Source organism: Lithobates pipiens, unplaced genomic scaffold (assembly GCF_037356315.1).
Source record: "Lithobates pipiens isolate NorthernLeopardFrog02 unplaced genomic scaffold, aLitPip1_a1.2 Scaffold_3, whole genome shotgun sequence".
Lineage (NCBI taxonomy): Eukaryota > Metazoa > Chordata > Amphibia > Anura > Ranidae > Lithobates > Lithobates pipiens.
In genome coordinates, this window is record NW_027507790.1 from 129,506,919 (window position 1) to 129,517,782 (window position 10,864).

The window sequence follows — 10,864 nt, forward strand, 5'->3', positions numbered from 1 at the left end:
AGAGAGTTGAAGGGTGAACAAGCCCTTACAGAATATAGCTTCCTTGGGATGTGAAGATCCCTGGGTAGTTGCTGGTAGGTTTGCAGGAAGTTCACTGATGTTTTATATGGATACCTGGGTTCTGGTTCATTGATTGCACTTTTAATATGCTAAATCTGGTTACAATAGTCGAGATCCCCTAAGAAAAATAGCTCCCTCAGAGTGAAAAGTATCAAGCGGAGCTGAAAATTGTTGGCATGTTTGCAAGCAGAACTCTAGACTACTGAAGGATGCCAAGGAGCTGAGTCATAGCCTGGAGGGGTGACAGGCATCAGGGAGAAGCCGATACTGTGGGGGAACGTTTAGTGCTGGTTCACATATGTGCACATATCGCAAGTAATTCTCACTGTACTGCAAATAACATGCGATATCCATGTGATGCAATTTCAGCCATACAGATATTATGGCTGATATCGCATCGCATTCGGATCAAACTCGCACAGGACCCTTTTTTTGGTCCGCACCAGAATCAGATCGCATGGGTGTTCACATCCATGCGATCCAATTCATGTGTGAAAGGTCAGTTCGCAGCGCGATATGTGAGCTGAAATGGGGGTGTCATTAACAATGTATTGACACTCCCAGAAGTTTGCATATGGCAGTGTGAGATGAGTGAGATGCGGGAACCAGCAGTGGATTTGCAGGGTTCTCACATCACACATTTCTTGTATCACGTCCACGGTCTCTGACTATATCCTTTTGTGTGTCTGCTTTTTCTGAAGCTGAATATTCAGTTAATTTCATGTGTGGCCCTTTGGTGATATTGAGGACCACACTTGAGGCCCCCCATATCAAGAAAGTTAACCACTACCGCCTGAGAGTGGAAGGCATACATTAGTTAATTTTTTTTATTCAACCTCCAGGATGAATTTTTTAAAAGACCCAATTCCCCTATACACACATTCAAGTAAGATGGAGTAATGATTCCCACTGTGCCTTTGTATTCTAACAGCAGGGAGACTTCCCCACCATCAGAACACACTGATCGGTGCTGCCAGTGGTGCTGATCATGAAGAAGTTTCCTAACAGGCTTGTTATACAGAAATCGATCAGTAGATTGACTTTTGAAAATCCAGTCTGCCCATACATTGATTGAAATTTGGCCAGTCCCTGCTAAACTGACAGAATTTTGATCCATGTGCGCCCAGCTTAAAATGGAACTATAGTCACTTTCAATCCAGCAATGTCCTAGAGCTCCCTGCCAGCCTCTGACCTCTTTGAACAGTCCCAGGTTCCAGGTATTGATCGCCGGATGTTTTCATTTGCTGGGCCGCTATGATGTCAGCGAGCTGCACATGTGGTTTCTGCACGTGTGCAGCTCACTGTACAGGCAGATACAGTGCCTTGAAAAAGTATTCATACCCCTTGACATTTTCCACATTTTGTCATATTACAACCAAAAACGTAAATGTATTTTATTGGAATTTTATGTGAGAGACCAAAACAAAGTGGCACATAATTGTGAAGTGGAATGAAAATAAATGCTTTTAAACATTTTTTTTACAAATAAATATCTGAAAAGTGTGGTGGGCATTTGTATTCAGCCCCCCTGAGTCAATAATAGAACCAATTTTCACTGTAATTACTAGACATGTGCAGAGTAAAATATTTCGTTTCAGAATTTAGTTTTTGTCCGAAAACTTAATTTATTTAGTTACTCCCGAAATTCGTTTTTATTTATTTCGTTTTTCGTTCAAAAATTGCATTCGTCCGAAAATCCACATGAATTACGGTGGAATCTGTCTTGGAAGGCTTATGGTGTCTGTCGAATGTATAAAGAAGATTCGACGGAGCTAACTATATAGCATACTTTAGAACCCTATTAAAGTCTATGGGACTCCAACGTTCAAAATCTAAAGTGCTAATTTTAAAGGCTAATTTGCAAGTTACTGTCCTAAAAAGTGTTTGGGGACCCGGGTCCTGCCCCAGGGGACATGTATCAATGCAAAAAAAAGTTTTAAAAACGGCTGTTTTTTCGGGAGCAGTGATTTTAATAATGATTAAAGTGAAACAATAAAAGTGTAATATTCCTTTAAATTTCGTAGGGGGGGGGGGGGTTGTCTATAGTATGCCTGTGAAGGGGCGCATGTTTCCCGTGCTTAGAATTGTCCCTGCACAAAGTGTCATTTATGCAGGAAAAAAAGTCCTTTAAAATCACTCGCAGCTATTATGAATTGTCGGCTCCGTAATACAGAGAACACTCATTGAAAGTCATTGATAAAAAAAAAAATAAAAAAAAATAAAAAAAAGCGTGGGCGTCCCCCAAATTCAATTACCAGCCCTTTCAGGTCTGGTATGGATATTAAGGGGAACCCTGCCTCAAATTTAAGAAAAAATTTGACGTGGGGTTCCCCCTAAATATCCATAACCAGACCCTTCAGGTCTGGTATGGATATTAAGGGGAACCCCGCGTCAAATTAAAAAAAAAATTGACATGGGGTTCCCCCTAAAAATCCATACCAGACCCTTTATCCGAGCACGCAACCTGGCAGGCCGCAGGAAAAGAGGGGGGGACGAGAGAGCGGCCCCCCCTCCCTCCTGAACCGTACCAGGCCACATGCCCTCAACATTGGGAGGATGCTTTGGGGGTCCGTGACCCCTCAAAGCACCTTGTCCCCATGTTGATGAGGACAAGGGCCTCATCCCCACAACCCTGGCCGGTGGTTGTGGAGGTCTGCGGGCGGGGGGCTTATCAGAATCTGGAAGCCCCCTTTAACAAGGGGACCCCCAGATCCCGCCCCCCCCCTGTTTGAAATGGTAAGGGGGTACAAAAGTACCCCTACCATTTCACAAAGAAAGGGTAAAAAATGGTTAAATAAAACAAACACACTTTTGAAAAATTCCTTTATTAAAAATAAAAAAATAAAAAAAAGATTCCAGCGGCGGTAATCCACTCTTGCTATCCAGCGACGGACGATCATCTCTCCAGCGATGTCTCATCTCATCCAGTGCAGCGATCCTCCATCCTTCTTCTGTCTCCTCCACGGAGACACTGCAGGCATTCCGGCGGCTGACGTTTCTTATATACGGAGGGCGGGGCCACCCGTCACCTGACCCCGCCCCCCTCTGACGCAAGGGGAAACCCGGGGTTCCCCGTGACGTATGGGTGACCCCGCCCCCCTCTGATGTAACGGAAACCTGCCTGTGTTACATCAGAGGGGTGCGGGTCACCCCTACGTCACAGGGAACCCCGGGTTTCCCCTTGCGTCAGAGGGGGGCGGGGTCAGGTGACGGGTGGCCCCGCCCTCCGTATATAAGAAACGTCAGCCGCCGGAATGCCTGCAGTGTCTCCGTGGAGGAGACAGAAGAAGGATGTATTCGCTGCGCTGGATGACATGAGACATCGCTGGAGAGATGACCGTCCGTCGCTGGATAGCAAGAGTGGATTACCACCGCTGGAATCTTTTTTTTATTTTTTTATTTTTAATAAAGGAATTTTTCAAAAGTGTGTTTGTTTTATTTAACCATTTTTTACACTTTCTTTGTGAAATGGTAGGGGTACTTTTGTACCCCCTTACCATTTCAAACAGGGGGGGGGGGGCGGGATCTGGGGGTCCCCTTGTTAAAGGGGGCTTCCAGATTCTGATAAGCCCCCCGCCCGCAGACCTCCACAACCACCGGCCAGGGTTGTGGGGATGAGGCCCTTGTCCTCATCAACATGGGGACAAGGTGCTTTGAGGGGTCACAGACCCCCAAAGCATCCTCCCAATGTTGAGGGCATGTGGCCTGGTACAGTTCAGGAGGGATGGGGGGCCGCACTCTCATCCCCCCCTCTTTTCCTGCGGCCTGCCAGGTTGCGTGCTCGGATAAAGGGTCTGGTATGGATTTTTAGGGGGAACCCCACGTCAATTTTTTTTTCAATTTGATGTGGGGTTCCCCTTAATATCCATACCAGACCTGAAGGGTCTGGTTATGGATATTTAGGGGGAACCCCACGTCAAATTTTTTCTTAAATTTGAGGCAGGGTTCCCCTTAATATCCATACCAGACCTGAAGGGCCTGGTAATTGAATTTGGGGGACCCCCACGCTTTTTTTTTTATTTATTTTTTTTTTTTTTTATCAATGACTTTCAATGAGTGTTCTCTGTATTACGGAGCCGACAATTCATAATAGCTGTGAGGGATTTTAAAGGACTTTTTTTCCTGCATAAATGACACTTTGTGCAGGGACAATTCTAAGCACGGGAAACATGCGCCCCTTCACAGGCATACTATAGACAACCCCCCCCCCCCCCTACGAAATTTAAAGGAATATTACACTTTTATTGTTTCACTTTAATCATTATTAAAATCACTGCTCCCGAAAAAACGGTTGTTTTTAAAACTTTTTTTTTGCATTGATACATGTCCCCTGGGGCAGGACCCGGGTCCCCAAACACTTTTTAGGACAGTAACTTGCAGAATCTTTTCTCTCTGTCAAATCTTTTTTCTCTGTCGAATATTTTGTCTATATAATCTTGGACTAATAGAGGTAAGGTTAAGCACATTCGACCACAGGTTCTATAGACACAGATTGTTGTCAGAGTCATGTCGAATCTCCTATTCTATATCGAACTGTTGTAACAATGAAAACGAAAATAAAGCATTTATTTATGTCGGATCTTTCGTTTTTCGGATTTTGTGCTTTCGTTATCGTTTGTCAAAACGAAAACGAAAATAGCTGAAATTCGGACGAAAATGCATTCGGACGAAAACGAATGCACATGTCTAGTAATTACAGCTACAAGTCTTTTTGGGGATGTCTCTACCAACTTTGCACATCTAGCGAGTTAAATTTTTGCCCATTCTTTGCAAAATAGCTCAAGCTCTGTCAGATTGGATGGAGAGCATCTGTGAACAGCAATTTTCAAGTCTTGCCACAGATTCTCAATTGGATTTAGGTCTGGACTTTGACTGAGCTATTCTAACACATGAATATGCTTTGATCTTAACGATGCCATTGTAGCACTAGCTGTATGTTTAGGGGCATTGTCCTGCTGGAAGGTGAACCTCTGCCCCAGTCTCAAGTCTTTTGCAGACTCTAATGCCGCGTACACACGATCGAACTATCCGGTGGACTTAGTCCGACGGACAAACCGCCGGACTTTGAAGTGGAGGTTCCGCCGGACTTTCCGAATGAGCGGACCTGCCCACACACGACCGGACTTTTCCGGCGGACTAGGTGCGGCAGACAAACCGCCGGACTTTTGAAATGAACAGACTTGCCCACACACTGAGGAAAGTCTGTTCATTTTGAACGTGGCTCCAGGTAGACTAGACTAGCGAAGAAAGTCAATGTCGCCGCCTTCAGCGGTGAGATTGACTAGTCGCCGGCCCCGTCGCCTGGTATGGACTTAAAGGGGAAGCCATACGCTGAGCAAGCGCCGTGGGGGTCCCCCCCCCAAGGTCCATATCAGACCTTTATTCCGAGCACGCACCCCAGCCAGTAGGGAAAGGGGGTGGGGATGAGCAAGCGCCCCCCCCCCCTTCTGAGCTGTACCAGGCCGCGTGCCCTCAACATGTTGATGAGGACAAGGGCCTCTTCCCGACAACCCTAGCCATTGGTTTCGGGGTCTGCGGGCGGGGGGCTTATTGGAATCTGGGAGCCCCCTTTAATAAGGGGGTCCCCAGATACCAGCCCCCCACCCTATGTGAATGAGTATGGGGTACAATGTACCCCTACCCATTCACCTGGTGAAAAAAATTTAAATAAAACACAACACAAGGTTTTAAAATAATTTATTTCACAGCTCCGGGGGTCTTCTTCCATCTTGGGGGGTCTTCTCGCCGGACTCCTCCGCTATCTTCTGCTAGCTCTTTTACTAGCAGAGGAGCCTGGCTTTCTTCTTCCTCGCCGCCATCTGGGGGTCTTCTTCCGACTTCGGGGGTTTTGTCCCCCTCTTTGGTTCTTCTTGCCGGGCCTCTGCTTTCTTCCTATAGCTCTTTTACTAGCGGTGACCCGGTCTTCTGTCGCCACCGCCTCTTCTTCTGACTTTGCGGGTCTTGTCCCCCTCTTCGGTTCTTCTTGCCGGGCCTCCGCTCCTTCTTCCAGCTCTTTTACTAGCAGTGGCCCGGTCTTCTGTTGTCGTCGCCGATGCATCCTCTGGGACTGTGACATCATAAGGGGTGGGGACTTCACACAGTGACCCCGCCAATTGTCCCTATATAAGCCGCCGCACAACGCGCCCCTGTCATTACAGCCAGAGACAGCGTCGAGTCAACATCTCAAGGAAGAAGAGGAGAAGAGAAGGCAGCGACGACAGAAGATCGGGCCACCGCTAGTAAAAGAGCTGGAATAAGGAGTGGAGGCCGGCCTATGGCCGGACTTTTGAAATGAACGGACTTGCCCACACACTGAGGAAAGTCCGTTCATTTTGAACGCGACTCCAGGTAGACGGGACTAGCAAAGAAAGTCAATGTCGCCGCATCCTCTGGGACTGTGACATAAGGGACGGGGACATCAAATGGTGACCCTGCCCATTGTCCCTATATAAGTCGCCACACAACGCGTCCCTGTCATTAAGGCCAGAGACAGCAATGAGTCAACATCTCAAGGAAGAAGAGAAGAAGAAGAGAAGGTGGCGGCCGCGGCGTCGACGACAGAAGACCGGGCCACCGCTAGTAAAAGAGCTGGAATACGGAGCGTAGGCCGGCCTATGGCTGGACTTTTGAAATGAACGGACTTGTCCACACACTAGGGAAAGTCCGTTCATTTTGAACGCGACTCCAGGTAGACGGGACTAGCGAGGAAAGTCAATGTCGCTGCATCCTCTGGGACTGTGACATAATAAGGGGCGGGGACATCACACTGTGACCCCGCCAATTGTCCCTATATAAGTCGCCACTCAACATCTCAAGGAAGAAGAAGAAAAGGCGGCGGCAACAACGACAGAAGACCGGGCCACCGCTAGTAAAAGAGCTGGAAGAAGGAGCGGAGGCCCGGCAAGAAGAACCGAAGAGGGGGACAAGACCCCCGAAGTCAGAAGAAGAGGCAGTGGCGAAAGAAGACCGGGCCACCGCTAGTAAAAGAGCTATAGGAAGAAGGCAGAGGCCCGGCAAGAAGAACTGAAGAGGGGGACAAGACCACCAAAATCGGAAGAAGACCCCCGGACGGCGGTGCGACGAAAAAGAAAGCCGGCTCCTCTGCTAGTAAAAGAGCTAGCAGAAAATAGCGGAGGAGTCCGGCGAGATGACCCCCCAAGATGGAAGAAGACCCCCGGAGCTGTGCAATAAATTATTTGAAAAACCTTGTGTTGTGTTTTATTTACATTTTTTTCACCAGGTGAATGGGTAGGGGTACATTGTACCCCATACTCATTCACATAGGATGGGGGGCCGGTATCTGAGGGTCCCCTTATTAAAGGGGGCTCCCGGATTCCGATAAGCCCCCCGCCCGCAGACAATCAAGGGACAGAGTTGTCGGGAAGAGGCCCTTGTCCTCATCAACGTGGGGACAAGGTGCTTTGAGGTGGGGGGGGGCCGCAGGGCTAGTCCCGGCTACCTGGAGCCACGTTGAAAATGAACAGACTTTTCTCCGTGTGTGGGCAAGTCCGTTCATTTCAAAAGTCCGGCGGACTAGCACACAGACGGCCGGGTTGTCCGCTGGACTCGCAGTCTGGCGGACAATTTTTGAGTCAAAACTTCTTTCTAAGTCCGCCGGACTTTTGGGGGAAAAAAAGTCCGCTGGAGCCCACACAGGGGCAGTCCACCAGATAGTCCGATTGTGTGTACGTGGCAAGACAGGTTTTTTTCTAAGATTGTCCTGTATTTGGCTCCATCCACCTTCCAATCAAGTCCAACCAGCTTCCCTGTCCCTGCTGAAGAAAAGCATCCCCACAACATGATGCTGCCAACACCATGTTTCACGGTGGGCATGGTGTGTTCAGTGTTAGTTTTCCACCACACATAGCATTTTGCTTTTAGGCTAAAAAGTTAAATTTTGGTCTCATCTGACCCGAGCACCTTCTTCCACATTTGCTGTGTCCCCCACATGGCTTCTCACAAACTGGAAACGGGACTTCTTATGGCTTTCTTTCAACAATGGCTTTCTTGTTGTCACTCCTCCATAAAGGCCAGATTTGTGAAGTGCATGACTAATAGTTGTCCTGTGGACAGATTCTCCCACCTGAGCTGTGGATCTCTGCAGCTCCTCCAGAGTTACCATGGGCCTCTTGGCTGCTTCTCTGATTAATGCTCTCCTTGCCCGGCCTGTCAGTTTAGGGGGATGGCCATTTCTTTGTAGTTGGCAGTTTTGCCATACTCATTCAATTTTCGGATGATGGATTGAACGGTGCTCCATTAAACGTTCAAAGCTTGGGCTATTTATTTTTTTTAGAAAGTGAGAAGGCAGATTCCAAATATACATACATATATAGCGATACCCCCAAAAGCTGCTTAAGTTAATTCAGTGCGTTACTCTGCCTCCCAACCCTAATAACAGCCTCAGTCCCCTCTGGCAACACATGGCAATAGTGTAAGTGCAATGACCAATGAGAAACACACACGTTATGATAAAACACAGAAATTGTCTTTACTGCAATATTTCTGTAGAAGAATAATAACAAAAAGTAACATTATATAGTCAAGTAATCAACTAGAGAGAGCAATAACTGAGATTTAAGAGCAATATGGCTCTCAATCCTATATTCAAGCTGCTTTTAGGGGATTCCAAACCTGAGAATGTCCCCAAGAGCAACACTTTAATGGTAAATAAAGCACAATATGGCACATTAAATGGGATTGGTTACCTTTACGCAGATTGACTCCTTGAGTCCAGGCAGGAGAGTAGAGGAATGACTCCCTTGGTGTCAGGCCTCTCTCTGCTGTCCACTGACTCCACAGGCCCAACTTTACATACTTATTCAAGTCAACAAGTTCGTTTGGGAGCTTCCTCAGCAAGGTGAGAGGACAACAATGTCTTTATACAGTGTCCCAGAAATGGATAGTCTTAACCCTGTGGCACTATAAATGTAAGCAACGATGTCTGTATACAGTGTTCATACTCCTATGGTGCAGTGTCTCTGTTCCCTGCAGATGGGCAAAATGTCCTCTCACCAAATTCTGTGGTCAAGGCCCAAACGAATGTCCTGGAACAGGCAGGCTCTCTTGGCAACCCGACTGGTCATCTCACACGGAAACGCTTCACCGTCAGTGCAGGTGCGCCTCGGTAAGCACCTGGAATCGCCCTTTCTCAGGCTGGATTTCCCAACTGGCGGTGGAGGCCTGAATCATGCGGCGAGATCATCTGAGAGACGGGACCTCTCTATCAGGTCTGATCTCTTTCACTGCCTCATGGTGACTGATTCTCTTCAGGAATTATAATGGAGTCCTTTACTTTCCTGCCCACAGAGAACGCTGGGATTTGCAGTCCTGCCTCTGTAAAAGTCAGTGAGGCTGCTCTGTGCTGAGACTTCATATTCCAAAATCCTTTGCAGCTACTTACTGCGACTTCTCAAAGTCCCTCTGATTGGCTCCTGTAACTGCTCCTTTTATTGGCTTTCTTCTTCCTGCCAATAGAAACATGTGGGAGTCAGCTCACATTACATTAAACACATTTCACTGACTCACTGACTAAAACAGGGAGGGGGATGAAAAAGCCCATGCAGACATGACAGGCAGCTCTCTCCCTCTTTTAGGCTGGAAAGCCTGTGTACATCACAGTGGCTTTCTTGGCGGGGTTGCGGGTTATAGAATAAGACAACTGTCACACATATGCAAAAGTATACAAAGGATCTGATGACAGTGCATACATTTGCAATGGTGCAATTTTGCAAAAATTAGCAATTTTTTTTAACCTAATCCTGCTTTTAAACTTCTCCACCACTTTATCCCTGACCCCTCTGGTGCTTTCCTTGGCCTTCATGATGATGGTTTTTTCACTAAGGTTCTCTAACAAACCTCCGAGGGCTTCACAGAACAGCTTTATTTATACTGAGATTTATTTACACACAGGTGGACTCTACTTATTAGGTGACTTCTGAAGACAATTGGTTCCATTATTTTAGGAGTATCAGAGTAAAGGGGGCTGAATACAAATGCACGCCACACTTTTCACATATTTATTTGTAAAACAAAATTGAAAACCATTTATCATTTTCCCTCCTCTTCACAATTATGTGCCACTTTGTGTTGATCTATCACATAAACTACATTTACCTTTTTGGCTGTAACATGACAAAATGTGGAACATTTCAAGAGGTGTGAATACTTTTTCAAGGCACTGTAGTTGGCGTTAACACATGATAGACAAAGCATTGCCCGTTCACCAATTTTTACATAATGTTCCACTTCAAGCTGCTGGAAGGCAGGGACTGGTGAGGAGATACAGGATGTAAAGCACTGGGTAAACTGCCAGAACTAATTATATATATTTATATATTGCACACACCTGTAATAAATGGTAATAGTCATGACTAACTGGCAGAAACTACTAGCCCCTGAAGGAGTAAATCTATCCAGGCATTAGGGAGTTGCTAGCCATACAAGGGTTAATCCTATGCCCCAGTTCCAGTCATACCCCATGCTATACTTAAGGGTTACCCATGGGCAGTGAGCAGGGTTGCTCTGGCCATGAAATGGGTAATCCTATGTCCCCGATTCCAGTCATACCCAATGCTATACTGATGAAGGGTCACCCATGGGCAGTGAGCAGGGTGGTGCTGGCCATGAAAGGGTTAATTCTATGCCCCAGTTCCAGTCATACCCCATGCTATATTGAAGGGTTACCCATGGGCAGTGAGCAGGGTGGTGCTGGCCATGAAAGGGTTAATCCTATGCCCCAGTTCCAGTCATACCCCATGCTATACTGAATGGTTATCCATGGGCAGTGAGCAGGGTAGCGCTGGCC